Here is a 21,316-nt window from a genome sequence, read left to right as displayed (position 1 = left end):
AGAATGCTGTGCGTATATTTGCATACATGTGTTTTTCTGCAAAATTCCCAAATATCTACTGGTGTCTTAGCTTAAGGAAAACATTTTCAACAGAGATATCAAAACTTCCTAAGTTGAAAAAAATCTACTGGTTTTAGGCTTTACTGTGAGCTTACCACATTTGTTTTTTTTTTTTAATGATTTTTTATTATATTATGATAGTCACCATACAGTACATCCCCTACATTTGTTTTCTGACCTCCTTCTAAACATCTACAACCCCCTTTTGAAAACACATTTTTGATCAGTCCATTCCCCTACTTAATGATTAATGATAATTTCCCCACATCTACATAATAAAGGTCTGAACACATTCAAATGTACAAGGCAACTCTCAAACCATCAGTAACCTGCTTTGCAAAGCTCACCGCTTGCTATTTCTTGCCATGTACCAGATTAGACCAGCCCCAAAGCCTGCCTCAAGCTCTTTCGCATGCCTGCATTTTTGCTCATGTGGTCTTTGTTAATAAATAAATAAGCAAAAAATGATTTTAAAAAGTTTTTAAAAAACGAAAACTGGTAATTCTGTTAATAATCTTGCTATTTTAGAGATGAAATTAAAAGGGTCAGAAAAGATCTTCCACGTACAATTACGACAGAATTTATCAATTTTACTGCCATTGACTGCTCTTGTCCAATTATCTAGGGGCAAACTTCCCACGTGTGCACTGCCTGTCATCCCTGTCACCCATTCAAGGACTGTCTCTTGTGACCATCTGCCTCTCTGTCACACATCACATTCCCCACCTCATTCTTTGCTGGATTGTTTTGAGAATCAAACATACTGTATAATCTGCAATCCTTAAAAACACCACACACAAACTTTCTCCTATCTCTCATCTCTTTCCAGGTCCCTTTGCTTCTCTTTACAGCGAAATCCTCAAGAGGTTTGTTAAAGTGAGTGTGTCTCCACTCTCTCTAGTCAATCTCTGTGGGATGACGTCAGTCAGTCAATCTTTCACCTCTTCCACTCCATCAAAAGCGCTCTAGTCAAGGTCCAGTCAAGGACACCACTGACCACCATGCTGCTACCCAATGGCCCATGATCAGGCCTTATTTATTATCAGTAGCATTATTGCCAGTTGATCATTCCTTCCTCCTGAAAACACTTTCTCTATTTACCTTTATTTATTATATTTAATTATAATTATATCCCAAGGAGTTTATATCCTTCCTTATTTAAAACACTTTCCCATTGTCCTTTCTGGCACTTTTCTCCTATTAGAGACCAGGAACTCAATTTTTTTTCTTTGTTCTTTTTTTTCCGAGACTTCAATTTCATATGCCAGACAAGAGAAAATTTACATGGTAATTAACAGCATTATATGGTAGACCTGTGGAGGTGATGTGATTAGCAGACAGATTATTTCCACTTATATGGAAGTAACAGAAAAAACCCAATCCGGAAAAAGGAAGAACTTTTTACTTGCTTTGCAATGAGTTTAACTGACATGGAGAGAGAAATACTTGAAAGCTTATAGAGAGAAAAATCCATAACATTGAGAGATTGAAAGGCAGTGGGAGGAAAAAACAGAATAATCTAAAATAATTGTTCTTTTGATAAACTAATCCAGTATGGTTTGAAATATTTTTCGCTTTATACCTTTATATACATAAAACAATTGGGGCAAACCATTTGTAGAGAGAAATCCCACAGTCAAGTAGAATCATAGTAGCAAATTAAATGTGCCTTGGCTTACTGGGGTTTGTGGAAGAAAGGGGTTGAAATGCTTTTCGCAGATGCTGCTGCTGGCAAATTGGGTTGAAAGGAAAGAAACATACTTTCATAGAATAGCCCACATTGCTTTTTATTTTAAAAAATAAACGCACATTTGATATTGTTACTGCTGTCATTTTCAGCCTACGGTGAGACCTGCAGGTGGTATGTCCACTCACTGTGTAATCTGGGCTTTCTTCAATGAACACCTGCCAGAGCTCCCGGACAAGACGTTAAAGGGCCTTAGCTATTCTTTTCTAAGTTTTCTGGTGGGAATTAATTAAAAACTGTCCCGCATCAGTTCTCAATTTCTGGCGGAGAGTGGAAGAGGTCAGCCTGACATCAGTACTGCGCTCCTGACAAAGGAGAAAGTGAAGATGTAAGGGACTTGGGGAAGTGGTGAGGTCACCTCTCAGTGCAGAGTGGAAGTCGGGTATGAGTATTGAAATTCAGCCTAATAGGAATATTGGGCCATTTTCTAACATCGCTATTTATCTGTTTTACTGCACTTGCAAAGCATATTAAATCTGACATCTATTTATATCTGTCTCTAAGTTAGAGATGAAGAAACAGGCCTGCCTTTTCCTTGTTTCCCATTGTTTCCAGAGACAGCAGTTTTCCACGGACTCTGCCCTCTTTTGTGACTCTGCATCTATTGAGTTCTGTTAGATTTCTGGTTCTGTTCTTGGCTCAGGGTCCCTTTGCTTCCCTTCAGACTTGGATGCCAGTCCACACACAGCGGCATGGAAAATGATTTGTTTTAGTTATAAGTGAGTATACTCTGGGCACACGTGCTTTGGATTTATACCAATGCTTCTCACAGCAGCCTAATCATATCCTCCCCCTCAAAATCCAGTTCGATCTGAAGTCTCTGCTGAGAAATCCAGAAATAAATGATCCTTCCATGTTGTGGATTATGGCAGCAGGTATTCTGAGCAGCAGATATACTGGAATCCATCATATGCTGTCATCCATTGTTTCCTAATGGGCGCGTGAGCTTTTCTTGTTTCCCCAGTGAAACTGTAAGTTTGTTGATTTAATTTTTTTTTCTTTTTTTTTTTTTAATGCTTTTGGCTCTACCCCATGCTGAACATACAGCAGGAACTCAACAGGTCCTGGACTGAATTATGCATTCTGACTGATTTCAGAAGAGAATCTGGTAAAATCACAGAAATGCACACTTCTCTGTGTATATCCTCCTTGGGATGTTTCCTTCAGAGGGTCCTAGTATCTATTGTTGTGAAAGAAGGGAAAGAAGAATTAGGGTTTCTGTGGCACAAAATTTTGAATTTTTCTAGGGTGAGTTAAATAAGTGTCATATAAACACAACAGGTTATAAGAACACTGATTTCACATAGAAAACATTGTATAGATATAAAGAACCTTGAAATTATGAGCTCAAAGCGGCAAAGTCAAAGGCTGCTCAGACTGGCAGGCCTGAGCCAAGGGCTGCCAACAGAATTCAATATGGCGCATAAGTGAAAAAACTGGGGACCAAGAGGGAGGGAGCTTCATTTGGGGCTCTCCGATCAAAGTCAATGCTTTATAACCTGTGTGCCAAGAAAGATTATAGATGAAGAGAGGAGTGAGAAAATTGGGCTGCCTCTTGATCATCCAGACTTATCCCAGTGCTCCAAATAAAGTGTGAACTGCTAGTCGCTGGACTATTATTCCTGCCAACTCTAGAACTTTATCTTTTGTCCTTGAGAATTTAATAAACCGCAAAGAACACTAATGTCAAATAGATTTATGGTCTTATGGCTTTATATGGACACATAAAGACAAGTCCTTATGTCCACAGCATTTCCCCTTTCATTTCAAGGAAGTGAAAACCTGAATTTGATCTTTAAATAATTTTGCGATTAATTTGCTATTATTTAATATGCTTGGGAAGTCGATGTTACATGTAACATGAAATAAGGATGCGTAATACATTTTTTAAAAATTGAACATATTTTAAATATTTAAAGTTTTTAGAGAAACAGTTCTGATTACCTTCCTTATATCTCATAATGACTATAAAATTTTAATACAAAACATGCAAAAAAGCGATAAATGTATAATATTGCTGAGGACAGGAGATTATAATCAGCATCAGGTACTTTTTGCAAATATATGGAAGATGGGAAGTGAACAGAATCACACTGATGGAGAAACTACAAAAGAATACAGACCACACAGAGAGGAAGACCGCAGAGAACCGAGAAACATTTTTCCTGAACAAGCAAGGCTTTCCGGCCCTGACAACCAACTCATCACCTTTCATGTCCTCTCCTCCTACCATCAAGTACAGAAGCATTTGTCAATAAGCTGAATTATAATTGTAGTATGTATGTGCTGCTGACAAAAACAGAAACATGAACTGTTTTGGTTGTTAGTTTTAAAAGTGTTGAAATAGGTCCTTTAAGATCAATGCCCTATAAATTCAAATCAGATTTTTAAAAGAAACATAAAATTGATGGAATTGAGGTTTCCTAGCACATGCAATGACAACACGTCAAGGACCACAGAAGATAGACATGCCTGTTTCTACTCTGTCCTGGTTCGCTACTAACTAGAAAGTCACTCACACATCTTCTGAAACTCTAGCTCCAAATGAATTATTCTACGCATCAGCCAAAAACCCTTGTTTTCCCTTTTCTCCAAATATGAACATGAGCAAAGCCTGTCACAGGCATCAAGGAGGACCATGTATGCTAAATCTTCCCTTGCTAATACCTCGTTAAGTTCTTTGCTTGCAGTTCTTGCTTAAGTATGGCTTTGCTGGTTCCAGCCCAATGATATTGGTACTGTATGATATTCTCAACCACTACAGGGGAGAATTTTAGAAAGATCACAAGGCCATCTTTTTGCTCCTACTGTGCAGATCGATGTCTTATTTTCTCCTCCCTGAGAGAATCAGGATAATTATAAATAATAGGAAAAATACTGTATACCGTAATTTCTAATTAGTATACAAGTCTATAGTGCTTAGAACCGCGGGGAGATAGGAAAGGGCGTGACAATATCTGCTTTGCTTTGTGCTCATTTGCTGAGCTGTTGGGCATCTGCAGACAACGCAGTCTTTTCATTCCCTGGTTTATTGCACTATTGTTTATACGCTTAGAGACTTATGAATATTTTTGTGAATTGCTTCCATTATGTCTTTGATGACTTATCTATAAACAAACACCAATGTGACAGACATCTTAATGACACTAAAAGCAAAATTACCAAGAGATAGTTTCATCCCATTTTATATTGTAAACTTAGCATGTCAATTTAGTATTGTCAGTGATTTTTTTTATTCTCAGAAACCTTACAAATTTGTTATTGAATATTTAATAAACTTAAGTACATAACATTCAATACACTTAAGTGCCTCAAGTTTTTCATCTTCGAAATCACAAAAGGAGTGGTTTTTCTATAATTTTTTCAACTGAAAAACCTTTTCAACTGAAATATCACACTGAAGGATAACACAAAAAACAAAAGTGGAATTTCCCCATTGGAATGGAGATGAGGCTTCCAGCCTTGTCTGCACCTCTCACACCTCCCAGGTGTCCCTCTCAGGCCTTTCTGCTCTAGAAAGCACATCTGAAATCACCAGCCAGTTCATTTTCAGTTTATTTTCAACTCTTAATATCCAGATGGTATAAAAATAGGAAGTCCAACGTCACAACTCAAAGGGATTATGCTATTTAAGAGGAGAGAGATACATCATGTCCATAAAATTTGTACTTGATGAATAGCGATAAAGGCGACATATTAGGAGAGACATGTTTCAGTGTGAGATTAAAACCATTAAGAAGGATCCAAGAATTTCAAAAGCCTTTCTACTCAAAGTGTGGTCAACGGAGCAGCACCACCTACTAGAAGTGCACGCTCAGGCCCTGCCCCACATATACTGATCAGAATCTGAATTTTAACAAGATATGTAAAGGATTTATTTTATCCTAAGAGTGTGAGGTTGAGCACACTAAAGTTGTGGTTCTCAGTGCTGGCTGCCCTTAGGATCACCTGGAGAGTTTTAAAGAAACACTGACACTTGCTCACCATCCCCAGATATTCTTCTAGTTGGTCTGTAGTGGGTCAGTGCTAGTTTTACACAATTTCCAGGTGACGTACATATGCAGCCAGGAGTGAAAAACACCATGCTAAATAAACAAGAGAACCCCCTACTCAAGACGACCATGAAAATTTCCCAGGCAAAACCAAACAGACAGGTTTCCATCTGGCACCCGGAAGGGAGAGCTATGTATTGTGATTAATGACTGAGACACTATTAAAAAGCATACTTGTCACCTAATAGTGATCTGACAAGCTTCAGTGGGATGTGTGCTGGCATTGTGAAGCAAGTATCTGAAGATGTCAAAACTCATCTGACAAATTGATGGCTGAGCCTTGTGGAGACAGAGATATAAAAACATTAACTATGAAAAATGAAGAGATAGATGGCTAATTAAAATCGTTTCAAAGGATTTTGATTTTCAGATCATAAGCTATGAAGAGAAATTCAGACATGTGCTGCTAACCAGCTCATGAAGGATGAAAGAAACTTTTTTTTTTTTAAGTTAAATAAGAGTTAATTTGTCCATGACTGATTCCTCCCAGGTTCTTTATTCAGAGAAGATGTTGGCCTCCAACAGAGCTTTATGGAAACCAACTAGAGCCAAAACCTTAAGGCAATTAATTCAAGAATATCAAGGAGGCAGAGCAGGCCACTGGCCCATCGCGCGGTATAGCTAAGAAGGCAACACGTAAAGCACAGACCATTCATTATACCAGAAGAGGGGTTCATGACCTTCCAAGCAATAAATGTGAAGTGGCAAAACTGGAATGGGTCCTAACGCATGGAGTCCGCTAACCACGTAGGTGAAGTTCCACTCCATGACAAAGACGTCTCTCTCCTGCCATCTGATGTCTGGTGTGACAAGATCCGTATTCCAGAATTTTGTGGGCAGCAGTATACCAACACATACCTCATACTGATACTCTCTCTGTGAGTTTGTCCCCACAAGACTATTCCATAGGACTGAATGTGTGTGACTCGCAGTGTTTTCTCAACAAATATGTTTGCTAGAGAACTGTAAAAATTATCAATAAAGATATAAAATGAAATCTGTAGGAAAGAGATGAAAATATCCAAAGAAAACTGGAAGATAAACATCATGGTTTCCATAGTGCCCAATTTTATGTATCAACTTGGCTGAGCCCTGTGTCCAGATATATGATTAAACATTATTGTGGATATCTCTGTGAAGTGTTTTTGGATGAAATTATCAGTGGATATTGAGTAAAGCAAATTGCTCTCCATGTTATGGGTGGGCTTCACCCAAACAGTTGAAGGCCTGAACAGAACAAAAGACTGACTTCCCCGAGGCTACAGAGAATTCTTGCTAGCAGAAGGCTTGCATGGGTCCAGCCTGCCAGCCCACCATGCAGATTTCAGATTTGCCAACTTGTATAATCACGTAATCATGTGGGCTAATTCCTTAAAACACACACACACACACACACACACACACACACACACACACACACACACACCCTATTGGTTCTGCTTCTCTGGAGAACTCTGACTACTACAGAGAGCAGGTACAACATAGGGGGATAAGTTTTCAAGTAATCCTAGTAGGAAATAAAGGAGCCAAGTATCAGGAGCAATAATTTGGAATTTAAAGGTCTACATGTCAATTCACAGAATGTGGTGATAAACCTGAATTTGAAGTGTTTACTCCTGGTGACAAATAGGTCATTGGTATCACTGAGACGGTGACATTGAACTTAAAATGGCAATATGACATAGATCAAGTGTTGGTTACTTACAAGAAATCAATAAAATTCTTCATAAACAATAATTAATGATTAAGAAATAAAAATTCTAAAGCAAAAAAAAATGTTATTCTGTTTCTTCATCTATAACAAATGAACTTGAGCCAGATAATTTTTTAACTAGACACCTACAAATCAGAAGATCTTCCCTAGTATCAAGCTTTACTGATAGTTTTAAGGATATAAAGCATTTGTGAGGCCCATGTGAAGCAGGAAAAGTCTGGAGCCTCCAACCCAACATCTAGATATGCTATGGCCCCATACCATATGATGTGGGTGATCTGTGTAAATATCTCTTTGCCACATATTTCTCAGATGTCTTTTCATTATTTGTCTTACAACAACTTCTGACATACTTTAAGGTTAGATTTCCTCTATAAAGGGTTTTGATCATGACCATATCCCTTCACAAATCTTTTGATATTCTCTCAATAGCTCAATTTTTTTTTCCCTCCATCAGCCAGAGTAATTAGAAAATTTTTACAAGTATTTTTGGAGACGTTGCATCAACTGTAATTTTCTTAATACTAAATTTAACTTCTGTTTCTGATTGTAGAGAGCAAGATGGGGTCACTTATGTCAAGCAGTGATGCAAGCAGCCAAGGGTGTTGAGCTAAGACCAGGTATGGCCGAAACCAGCATGGACTGACAAGACAGCACACCCAGAACTATCCGGCAGAATCAGAGGAGGTCTGCAAAGGTTCAAGACTGATGAAACTCCTTTAAAAAGGGACGATTTTCGAGCAAACTGTTGGACTTTCTAGATGCTGACCTTTTCATGTCTGACCACATCAAGAAGATACCCACTGTGGAAGCCTCTGCCCAAGTGACCTCTGAGCAGACCAGATCCCTCACCGATTGAATGTAATAAGCAGCAAGTGCCAATAGCTGCCTCAGATCCAAACAAGACCTCATCTCGACTGCGTGCTCACATTGGGTTCATTAACCTCCTAGCCCTTGTTCTATCTTATTTGTTGTGTGACTTGTCTTGTGCTTTGCTTTGTGTGATGTGTAGGAAGCCAAGTTAAACACGTGGTGAAATGTCATTGAGTTTGGAATTCTGAACCTGCTTTACAATTAATCTTGCTTAATGACTGAATAAAGTGGACATTGTGGAAAGACACAACTCGTGTGTGCGCCTTCACAGCATACTCACGATACTGACCACTTAGCTTCTTTGAGTATTACATGAATTGGGTCTTCAAATCGACTTTCTTAAATGATGTCTCTTCCTAGAAGAAAACCATCTACACATGAATTTACCGAGTTTTGTCACACTATAGAGCTGCGGCATAGGAACTGAAATAATACTTTATGTACCATACATCAGTTAAAAGGATCCATTCCTTCCCTAAAGAAACATCTTCCATGTATGCACAGCCTTGGTGACTAGAGTAGTGACCAGAGGTCAATGTTTGGTAATTTCTGTATTCTATGTTGTTTGTTGACATAACCATACCATTGATATCACTGTATAGTTTTCTACCCTGATAACACCTTCCAGATGTTATTACGTAACGTCGCTTATTTACCCTTGTAGACAATGTTGCCCCTTTATCTACCTTAACCACAAAGAAGGCAAATCTATAGTACTTGGGCCGTTAGTTAAAAATCATAAAGGCACAACCATCCAATGGTAACTGAACTAATGTGAGTTTGCTCCTTCGTGAGCTACAGATAGAGAGGGTGGACACCAGGAAGAGTTGTCACACAAAGGAAACTTGATTTGCAGCAAATCATGTTCCAAGGCTGTGACTCCCCGTGCAGGGGTGAGAGGGTTCTTTTGATTTAGGATTTAGGATGAATATTCAGAAAGGAGACCTTTGTCCTGGCACGTAAAGGTGGGCATAAGGTTACCCAGACAAACTTAGAAAAATGGTGTCCACGCATCCTAGGTTATGTGGATGAGCGTGTGCTCCTCCGAGGGCGGAGACTTTACCTCTCATGACACAGAGGTCACTGGGGTAAGAGGAAGGGACTACAGGCACGGTATGAACTAGATGGGGTCTTGGGCTCCTTACCTTGGGTAAGGAATGCAGTGTCATGTTCACCTCTGAAATAGCACGGGGAGTTTTTACCGCGGGGAGTTGTTCGCTCTGATACGGTGAGGCTATTTCCTGGTCTGGCAGAGGCTTTCATAGTTTTCGCATTCCCTGTGTTCCCTTGAAATCCTTAACTACTGAGGGTTTTGCATTTCTTGTAATTCTGACACCTCCTAAGAAGTTCTGCAAGCAGCATTTTTGGGCAAGTAGGGCAAAGCTCGTGGAAGGAATGGGGTGGGGGGATGGATAGCTGGGGGACTAAAATGACTTGTGTCACAAAGCTATGTCCGTCTTTGTCTGGGGACCCCTAACTCTGTTGACACAGAAATATCCCTCCCGACTTGGGCTTACCACATAGCACTCTCATCAATGCACCCACTGGCCTGGCTTTAATTGAAAGTCTTTTTTCCTTCCTATGTAGGGAAAACACAGATATTTTCTGGGTGCTTCTTCCCTGTAAGTCTCCTTTACTCTCACCCTGCCAACTCAATTCTGACACCATCTGCCCAGAGATGGCATCAGAGCCCACGTTAAGGCTCAGTCCCACAAGACTGCTCTCTATCCTGCTCCCTCCCCTTCGGACTGGAAGGGAAAACCTAAGTTATCACCTGAGCTTAAGACCTACCCGCTACAGACTGGAGGTTCCAACAACCCCCTCCTTAGGTTTGCTAGAGTGGCTCATAGAACACAGGGAACGAGTTACTTAAATTTCCAGTCTATTAAAGTGATGTGGAAAACAAAGGCAGAAGGAAACGTAGATAAAATTAAATGTCCTTAGAACCTGCAGCCCATTGACAAATACTTGTGGCAGGCAGATACAACATTCCTCCAGGAAGCTCCCAACTGTCTTGATGTTAATGCCTTGCTGGAGGGAAAAACAACCTTGGCTGGATAATAGCAAAGGCCTCCAGTATCTGGGGAGTCTTCTTTCACATATGAAAATCCTTTTGGAAGTTCTCTTATCTTTACTTCCCCCCACCCCAAAGTATATAATCAGTTGCCCCTCACAATCTTGAGGCAGCAGCTCTTTCTGCCCATGGGTCCTGTGTCCGTGCTTTAGTAAAACCACCTTTTTGCACCAAAGACGCCTCCAGGATTCTCCCTTGGCCGTCGGCTCCAGACCCCACCAAACACACCAACATTCCAAAACTACGTCAAAAGGATATGATAAAGGATTCAGATGACCAGCCAGACGAAGAGATAAATGAGTAAGGTCAGGAAGGGCCTTAAGAACAGGAGCTTCTGTCATCCTGGAGTTGGGGTGCGTCATATGCCTGGCGTGCATGTGCTCACCAACCTGGAAGTTCTCCAAACCCTGTCCTTTTGGATTTTTAGGGAGGAGGCTTCATTATATAGGCATGATTGATGACATCATTGGCCATTAGCTATTTATTCAACCTCCAGCTACTCTGCCCTCCCCAGAGGTTGTGTGGGTGGGGCACTGAAAGTTCCAACACTTAAATCAACTAGCCCCCCCCCCCTTAGGTTACCTAAAAGGCTTTCCAAAGGTTACCTCATTAACATAACAAAAGATACCTTGAACGTTCTTATCACAGGAAATTCAAAGGGTCTTAGGAGTTGGGTACATGGGACAGGGTCAAACATCAACTCTGTGTGTGTGTGTATTTATCTTATTATAAATCACAATATCACACACTGCTAGATTGACCTTTAAAGACATAAGATTCCATAGTGTTCAGAATAGCCAATAGTCTGTCCGTGGTTGAGGGTACGTTATCTCCCAGCACCAACTCATTTTATTAGTCCATTCACTTACAGGGTTGATTATCAGAACTATGAGCCATCAGGCAGCCCTGTGTCACTACATTTATCCAGAAAATTGTCATGGAATCTTTAGATTGAAGAGGGAAACTGCCCAGAGCAGGCCCAGGCCAGGAGGCCCCAGAAGATGGAAAGTTACTAACAATAAGCTAGAAAGAACCAGAAGCGCTACTGCGAGCAAGAGATAACCAGCTGTTTCCGTTTCTGTAAACAGGCTTCCTGCCACGGACTCCCTGCACTCCTGTTCCCGCCTAAAGCAGCCCCCACTCCCCCAGTTTAAACCCACCTACCAGCAGTCAGCATAGCCCTCGGAAACGGACTGCCCGCAGTCCCCTATAAAAGCCCTGTAACCCTGTTGTCCGGGGCCCAGAAGCCCATCTGGGAGCAGGAGCCCATCTGGGTCCCCCTGCGTAAAACAAATCCGAGTTCTCCTACTTCTCTGAGTATCACTTGGTCTCTCGCCGGTCTGATTCTTATTTTTCCGCAACAAGAGAAAGCTTTTAAGTTCTCTGGAGAATACAGTTCCAGCAATTTCCCTAGCATCAGCCATCAGTCATAGTCAGTTATTTGCTCCTAATAAATTTTGTGTAAACTATTTTTATTAACATATTGTAATAATGCTAACTGAATATATTTATGCCAATAAATAAGTAAATTATCTATCAATAACTAAATAAAGATATTAGTATTATCTCCTGCTCTGAGGTACTCCCTCAGAAATTCCCGACTTCATTCCTTCCCTCAATCGGTCAGGCACTCTTCGCTTAGGAGCACCTCTTCCATTGGCTGTGATCTCTAGTTTCCAGGGATAACAAGTCCTCACACTGCTCCTTCCCTCAATGGTCCGCCTTTTTGGTGCTGTTTAAACATGGAACCAGCTATACTCTCATTCTTATGAATGCTTCTCCTCGACCCTACCAAAGACAGTTGTAGAAGCTACATTTGTACAAGATTTTAGCCATTAATCCCAGCAGTTCCTAACTGCAACTATTCTGACTTCTGACTTCAATACCACTGTCTGCAAAGTTTTTCTCTGTCATTAATTTATGTTGTGCATTTTCTATTTCTCTCTTTGTGTTCCCCTAGAAGTGGAGTCTAAATTCTTGTTTGCTTGTGCTTATGGAGGACTCTAATTTCTATGTCAGAGGATTCCTCAAGGGTTTCAGGACTCTCCCACTATGTTCTTTAGTCATTAAAAAAAAAAAAAAAAAAAAGCAGGAGGAGAGAAATCCATCCCACTGGAGGGATTTACAATTATTTGAAATGTAAACGATTGCTGGTAGCCTCAGGAAGGAGAGAACAATGCTAAATTGATTCTCTGGCTTTGGTACGATCCTATGTTTCCCAGGGCCACAAAACTTCACTAGACAATTTGTAATGTTACTCAACTGAGGTAAAATATTTATGGTATATGTTATCAGTGATGAGCCACAGAGCCTTACAATCCAGGAGTCAGCCCATTTTGCAGATATAATCACTTGCTAGTAAACAAAAACAAAACCAGACAATTTTGGGCTGAGTACAGAGTAGTAGTGGCGTCCAGCTTTGGCAGAATGAACAAAACCTCTGACCAAGCAAGTAATTGCATGATTCTCTGGAGTCTCTGATTTTGTCCCTAGAATCTCAAGAGGCTTTTTACACAGTGAAATTGACCATAGCCTCTCCCCAGCTTTAGTAATTCCAAGTTAAAACAAACACTTGCCTAACTTATCTACAGGACAGTAAGAGCCCAAATCCAGAAGTCTGTCATAAAGATTAGAAGTTTTGTTTTTTTTTTCCTTCGGATAAAGCCAATTAGCTAACACGAATGGTTACCCTAAATACCGAGTAAATTTAGGATAAACTTTGTGGGACATACGATGCTGTGAAGTCCTCTTGAGGATCAGTTATTGTTCACCTGTGAGCATGCATGTAACGGGTTGTATCTGCTTGGCTATATAGGAGGGTGAGATTTCTTTCTGTCTTTACAATCTCTGTAGTGAATGGCCTATCATCACCTTCTGATTTAATGCTTATTCAGTAATAAAACTAATCTTCTCTCTCCTCTATGGCTTTGAAGAGGTTTTCTGGTTTGACAGATTGTATTTTTAATTATGTTTCCCTAGTACATACAGACTGCTCAATGTTTCAGAACAAGTATTCAATTTGTGGGTGGGGGAGGTGTGTCAGTTACCCTTCCTAGGGTCAGTCAGTCAATGCCCCATCTTTGTCAAATGGAGGAGGTCAGCTGTCATCCCATCTGCAGAGATCTGCCCTAGGTAGTTCTCAGGCACTACACATAAGTCACCAAACACAGTGCCTTCCATTCTGCAGTATCCGTCACACTAACGTACCAATAATGATTCGCCAGCCGTCTGCTGGTACTCTCTGTAAAGAGGCCTAGCTCTTAACAGAATACCCTTGGGATTCTACAGTCACGTAGCTGTGGCTTCCTCCTAGCTGTTTAGATTTTTATCAATTTAATTACTTCATGAAAGAATATAATATCTTTGCAGGTGGCCAAAAGAGCATTAGAAAGCTTTACAATAACAGGGGTAAAGCAATATTACTGCGTTTTTCTTCTCCAACTGTCACATCTTTTAGAAGGCTATTAACAAAATGTTCACTATTTCCTCTCTGCCTGCTTTTTTCTGCCTGCTTAGGTATCTCACCCAGGTCTAAATCTATTTCCTCCAAATCCCATGGTTAAGATTCCTTCCTTCCTCCCCCTGTAATCTGTCTAAGGCCTTTCCTGCTTCATTCCAAAGCTGGGTAGGCAGCTGTCCTGACATCCAAGTCTACATTATGTTTTTACATCTCAGTCTGTTTGAGCTGCTGTAACAAGACACCACAGACTGGAGGCTTAAACAACATTTATGTCTCGCAGTTCTGGAGGCTGGGAGGTCGAAGATCAAGGTGCTGGGAGATTCAGCTCTTGGTGAGGACCCTCTTCCTAGCTTGCAGACTTTCACTGTGGCCTCTCGGGATGGAGAGGGCACTCTAATCTCTTTCTCTTCTTATAAGGTCACTGACCCCATCATGGAAGCACTACCCTTGCAAGCTCATCGAAACCTAAATATCTCCTACAGGCCCACCCTCTAATACTTTTTTCTTAACAAAAAATGTATTAGCCATTGTGATTCATGAGTCTAAAAAACAGTCCTGTTGTAGGGACAATCTGATAATTGAAAGAACTGGATTGTCCAGATACCTACAAATCCAAAATCTTGCTCCAAATTAAGAATTACTAATTATTTCAAAGGTATAAAAATTAAGAAGTATGGGTAAAGCCTGGAGAAATCCAGGATCTCTGCTGTAGCTCCCCAGGTCCTATCTTGCTACTCCAAGATGGGAGAGTGGTTGATGCTGAAAGCATAAATTATATGAATACAGGATGGTTGAGACTAGGTTTTCTTTGGCCATGAAATAATATGTACTATGGTTAAGAGTCTCTTATGGTTTGTCTCCCTCTCTGATTTCATCTTGTTCTATTTTCCCTCCCTTCCCCTATGATCCTCTGTTTTGTTTCTTAAATTCCACATATGAGTGAGATCTTTTGATAATTGTCTTTCTCTGATTGACTTATTTCACTTAGCATAATACCTTCTAGCTCCGTCCATGTCATTGCAAATGGCAAGACTTCATTTTTTTTTTGATGGCTGAGTGGTATTCCATTGTAAATGTATGTACTACAGGGACTGTAAACTAAGGGAAACATGGGTACATTTTAGAACATCCAAAAGGAAGCAAGGAGAACAATGAAGCCATTTTATACGAAGAACATTTGAAGACTTCAAGAATTAGTTAATCTGGGAAAGGACCAAAACAAGAATCAGGCATAGAAATTAACAGAGAAAGATTTTACCTTAGAAACAAGGACACACTTTTCAAGTAATCAGAGCTCTCTAGACAGGAACAAACTTTCTGATTTGTAAGCGAAGCTGGAAAAGATGGTGCTCAAAGCCCTTTTTCTGATAGTCTATATTTCATTCCAATATAGAAAAACTTACATAAGCAAAATAACTCCCAAAGTCTAGGAAACCTATTTTTTGTTTAGCCAAAAAATTCATTTGAGACTTTGCATAACTTCAGAGGAAATGTTGATATAAATATAGTTATTGATAGCACTGAAGGTGAGAACACAATAGTGACTAGCATTTAACAGAAAAGAAGAAACATTAAGTGTCAAGAAGTTTTTATGTCTTTTTATAATGTATGCTTAACTATTCAGTATAGATAATAAAATATCTTCCTCCCTCTGAAGATCATTATTAATATAAACTATGACCTCTCTGACAAATAACCAACTCTAAGGAAATCTACTAATTTTGTGGACAAAGTACCAATTTAATTTCTTTTGACAGTATAATGTTTATAGAGAAATATCGTAACTCACCACAGTAAATTTTACTACTCCTTCATAAGCAACTATTTTCTGTCATCCTTAACAAGCAAATCAATAGCTATTCCTTTATTTCTGCATTCTCTTAGCACACATCTTGGAGAAAAGGGTACTAAACTATTTTAACGACATTTGAGAATAGTTACTTGTAAAAGCTCACTCACAATTTGAGAATTCTTTCTTTTGTGTATTCATCACTTAGCATGTTGAACCTTTGTCACAAGTCGAAAATTCCAGAACTGTGTACTACTAGAATTGCAACATACTGAATTGGGCCCAGAAAACATATAGAGATAGTATACAACCATGCACCTGCGGCAGGGGGATACATCATAATTAAGCGTAGGCGATTCAGGAAATTGTTTGTCAAGATCACTAGAGGGTGTAAATTCTATTTGAGCCTTATAATATTTTCTGGGCCTTACCTACTTTTATGAATCCACTTCCATTTTTCCCCCAATTCCTTTTTGTGACTAGGAATTGTTAAGGGCTTTTAAACAAGGATACTGTGGTGTCTCATGGAAAATTTAGGGCATCTTTTGAAGTGTCCATCAAGTTCAAACCCGTATTTTTTTTAAACCCTTATCGTAGGTGTAGCCACCGACATTCATGTTTGTACCACTGCATTTCTGGAAATAATTGAGCAAGCCAGGATTGCACACCTGACTCAAGATGGGTTAGTGAGGGGAGAGGCAAAGAATCCAACAGGGTTCTTGGTCTAATGACAGACCACGAATCTCTAGGCCTCTGAACAGAAGTGTCGACAATTTGAGGAACCACCTACTCTTCCGCCTGTGTAAACTACACTCAGCCTCTCTGGGCCCTAGTTTCTTCACCTGTAACCTGGGTCGCTCTGACCTGGAGGTGACCTCATCAGGCAGACAAAGAACACGCAGAGAGAATGCCAAGTACCTTCTCTGTGCTGTCTGGCTCAGCTTGGGCCAAGAGTGCAATCTCTTTCCCCAAATTCCTCAATATTATTCAACATAGAGGATTTAATGACACTGTGTTCACGGACTTGAAGATGTTCATCCTGTCCGGATATAAACTAAGACTCTGAAAAATGATGCCATGCTCAGAACGATGTCGCTGGAAGCACTATGAGGGCCCCATCACGTATCTCCCGACTCCTGGCTGCTTTCTCTTCGCTATATGGCACTGTTTTTCTCTACTATCAGATGCACTTAATTGGTGATAAGGAAATGAAGTGGAATGACAAGCTGTGTTCTACAGAGAATGGAGAGGCTGGAGATACAAAATAAATTTCTACTGAACTGAGAGTAAACAGCAAATAACCTTCATTAACTTTGTCTCCATTAACTTTGGATTTTTCAATGGCACAGATTTCTCCTAGAGAAACCTAATTTTTATATAAATATATGTAAGATGAATACAAGAACATTATATCATGGGATTCCAAATGAAACCTCTAGGGAAAAGATGTGAATGGCTAGAATCCAAGTGAACCTGTAAAATCATCTGCAAGCTCTCTGCCTGTTAAGTGCTTTCTCCTTCAGACAGTGAACCAAATGCAGAGACAGCAGAACCCGGCATGGACTGCATTCACCCTCTACTGAACACCTGAACTGAGGCTAAAACACGCTCTAACATTAAAATCACGTTCTTCAAAGTGCCTTCATTTTTTACCTCATTATTATCTCTTTCTTAGCTCCCACTAAGAAAGACAGGCTTCATGACACTGACTAGCAACCTTTTAAAAACAATTATGGCTAAATTTTATGAGTAATCAAAATTAGCCTCCATTTTACAGATAAATTCCTCAAGGTCACACAGATAGAATGTGGTAAGTCGAGTCTGGGAATCAGGTCCCCTAATACAAAGTCGAATGCTATTTCTACCATAACTCACTGTCGTTGCTGAACCGAGAGTAAAACAACACAAATAAAAACATAGGGTACTATAAAAAAACAAACACATAATTTTGGTGAATTAGCTTTTAATTTCAATTATTTCCTCAATGACACACCTTAACTTGTTTTCATAGCTAATTATGTGCCAGACACTCTTCTAATTGATTTTATACTAACTCATTCAATACTAATATGCCAGATAATTAGATTAAAGAAGTCAGAGAAGAACATACCGATGAGGTAAGCAGTATCGCTACCGCCATTTTACACAGGAGGAAACAGAGGCTCAGGATGTTAAGCTGTCCACAGTCACACAGACAGGGAGTGGTGGCTCTGTGATGTGACCCCAGAACCCCCAAAGAACTACTATATTAGGCAGACTCCCCGGTGATCCCATCAATCATTCCCTGTCTCCTACTTGAAATGCCCCACTTCAAGACAGGCTTCACAGCTTCATTGTTTAATCATATTTTGCACACACTTGCAAGTTTTTAAATTTCATATCTTAAAACTTGAAGAGACACTAAATAGAGTCACCTAAATAATTCTACCAATAACCTAAAAGCTAGCTCTGTTCTCATCTTCATTTTGGAATATTTCCGTCTTTTCTCATACTTTTTTCTTTTCTTGTTCCTCTTTTTCTTTTTTTTACAAATATGAACTATTTTTCATTCAAGCTTCTGTGTCTGTGGGTAGAGATGAAATCCTGTTTTCATAAGATCCCAGTCCCAAGTACTTCTGAAAGTCCCTACGGGGACCTAGCAACTGCCAGCAGGTAAACTAAATGCCCAGCATTATGTCCCAGACAACATGGTTCTCCCACTGGGTGCTGCTCTCCTGCAAATGCCACCATACCGCATGGATGTCATTTCTTTCCACTGGTCACCATGGTCTCCACTGGCCACCACTGCCACCCTACCATGTGTCACCACTGATGTTTTAGACCCCTCAAACTGCCAAAGTGCACAGCAAACAAGCTGAGGGAAGTAGAAGACCCTTCCCTGGCAGAATGAATGTGTGAATGAGGGAACCAAGAGACCTGCTTGGTGGTTTGCAAAGGTTCCCGCTAGCAATTGTTTCAGTTTCTCCTCCAGTTTGCATGCAGCGTGGATCTGCAGAGTGTCAGCCGCCATGCGAATCACGGGTTCCAGCTGGGCTCAATGCAGTTTTGTATTCATAGAAGGGTCCTGAATCCTCTAGCACAGACTTCTTGGCCTAACTGGCTCATGTGTCAGAACAAACAAGCTTGAGTACCCCCCAAGAGGCCCCTTACTTGCCGGCAAGTAAATGATTGTGAACTTGTGTTGTTGTCTTCTCCTCCTGGCCTGGGTCGTATGCCCATCCACACTACACCCTTTAACACATTCCCTTCTTGGCAGCAAGTATTCCCGTGTTTTAGATTTTTCTCTGTTGCTAGACAAAAATGATATCACAGCCATTTTTAAGTATTTTCTATTGTCAGTGACACTGAACATTTGCTGTGTTAGCCATTATTATTTGCTCAATAATCTAAATATGTCTTTTAGACATCTTTTAAGATACTACTGCTCAGCTAACTCAATGCATAAGAACTCTTCATATGCTAAGAATTTATTATTTTACTGGCTTCATTAATTTTTATATAAATAATTTCCTGCTCATTTCGAAATAGAAAAGGATCATCTCGTAGCTGAATGATATCTTGTATTTATTTAAGCAGAAGTTTACATAAATCTTTGTTTTAGGAAATTGAAAAATTCTGTTTGTGAGCAAATAACCATGGTGTGATTTTCCTTCAGCTGAGAAGAGATGGAATTGATAACCCTGAGCAGTTAACTCCAGAGCAAGGACCCCACAAGGCCTCTGAATGAGTCCTCCAGGAGAAAATACAGAAGGGCTGCAAAAACATTTGAAAGACAGATGGCAGAACGCAAAGTAATCACTCACAAAATTCATATTTTTCTTCCCAGGGCTAGAAAAGTTATACATCTTGCTCTTTTTGTGACATGCCTACTAGAGAAAAGAGGTAGGGCTGGTTCTCAGTGACCCCTACTCAAAAAAGAAAAAAGTAATTAGGAATGATCACCATTAGTCATTTGGGGTATAAATGGGTGGTTAGGACAGCTTCCCCACTGGAGCCAGGCTCTCACTGTCCACAAAGTTTCTTTGTGAACAGCAGTGACTTTCTGTTCCTACATAGAAGGACCCAAGCGCAGGGCATTTCAACTAAGGCGGGACCTGGGCCACCAGTCCACACAACACCTGGTAGTTACCAAGTATTATTTATATGACTTTGGGTAGAAGTCTTCCTTCTTTTGTAATCTCTCTTTTTTGGTATTCTGAATATATTCTCTAACACTTTTAAAAGAATCAAATGATTAAGGAAGATGTGGTAAAGGAGTGACTCTTGATTGAGGCAAGATTTCTAAAACAGCTGTATTTTGCATATCTGAGACTATTCTCTTCACACATGAATGAAAATTGACTAAGTATAAAATGACATCGTAAATTTCCTCTCAGCATTGCATTTTCTGAAATTTAGCACTGTGCAGGAAAATAGACTGAGTTCTGCCACATGGCCATCTATTTTGGTCTTGGTTTTTTATTGCTTATGTTTTTTAAACTGAATTCTGGGTGAGTTTTTTGTTTTTAAATTCCAAGAATAATGCTTTCATCAAATTTAATGAGAATATGGAGTATTCTTGCATTGTCAAGACTCAAGGTTACTGTTTATATGTTTATTTTAATCGAAAAATTTTTCTTCTCTCCTAGATTTCATTATTATTTTGGCTTCATTTTTTTCCCTCAAATTTGCTTGGGAGTGCTTGCTTTCTAAGAGTAGATGCCCATTTTATGCCTCACTCCTATGATTTGCCTCCTCTTTGTATTCATCATGGGTCTTCTGCTGCTATGGCTAATTTTAGCATGAGACAAATCAGATGTTAAGGCAAACAGCATTACTAGCAATAATATCAGTAATTACAGGATGAGAAAAGATGTATTTCACAGGAAACTTTTAAAAATTCTGATGTTAAAAAAATAAAAATAGAAAATAAAATTCTGATCTTATATGCAAGTGTATGCAGATAACAATATAACCCCGAAATATATAAAGCCTATATTGACAAATTTGCAGATCTCTGTAAGATAATCCTCACAACCGGTGACTATGTTACCTAATATGGTAAAAGGGACATTGCAAATGTGATTAAGGTTAAGGACCTAGAAATGGGGAGATTATCCTGGGTTAATACAGGCGGGTCCAATATAATCACATGAGTACTCAAAAGAAGATCTTTCCTAGCTATTGTCAAAGAAAAATGGCAGCATGGGAAAGATTTGATACCACCCTATTGCTGTTTTTGAAATGTAGGAGCCTATGTGCAAGGACCAGGGAGAGGCTCTAGAAGCTGGAAAGGCAAGGAAATGTAGTCTCTTCTTGAGCCCCCAGAAAGGAATGCCTGCTGACACCTTGATTTTAGCCCACTGATTCATGTGTTGGCCTTCTGACCTACAGAATGATAACATAATAAATTTGGGTTGTTTTAAGCCATATGCATATATAAAATATATCTATGTAAACGACACAGATATGTTGTTACAGTAATTTAACAAGGAAGCCATTAAATCGAGGTGGTTCTAATGCCTTGGTAAACTATGTAAGCAAACCAAAACCTAAGCCAGAGTCGAT

At 39.7% G+C, this 21,316-nt stretch overlaps 1 long non-coding RNA gene across 1 annotated transcript in view; it reads right to left on the bottom strand.

Annotated features, from left to right (window-relative positions):
• Positions 1-1,739: 1,739 nt before the first annotated feature.
• LOC148109544 (uncharacterized) overlaps positions 1,740-21,316 on the bottom strand; it is a 91,733-nt gene continuing 72,156 nt past the window's right edge. The window contains exon 3 of the long non-coding RNA XR_015725399.1: positions 1,740-2,987. This is a non-coding gene — a long non-coding RNA (uncharacterized LOC148109544). The remainder of the gene's footprint in view (positions 2,988-21,316) is intronic.

This window comes from Ursus americanus, chromosome 8 (genome assembly GCF_024610735.1).
Source record: "Ursus americanus isolate L20-20 chromosome 8, mUrsAme1.1.p, whole genome shotgun sequence".
NCBI lineage: Eukaryota > Metazoa > Chordata > Mammalia > Carnivora > Ursidae > Ursus > Ursus americanus.
Note: the sequence above shows the minus strand (reverse complement) of the source record. Positions and strands in the feature narration are given on the sequence as shown.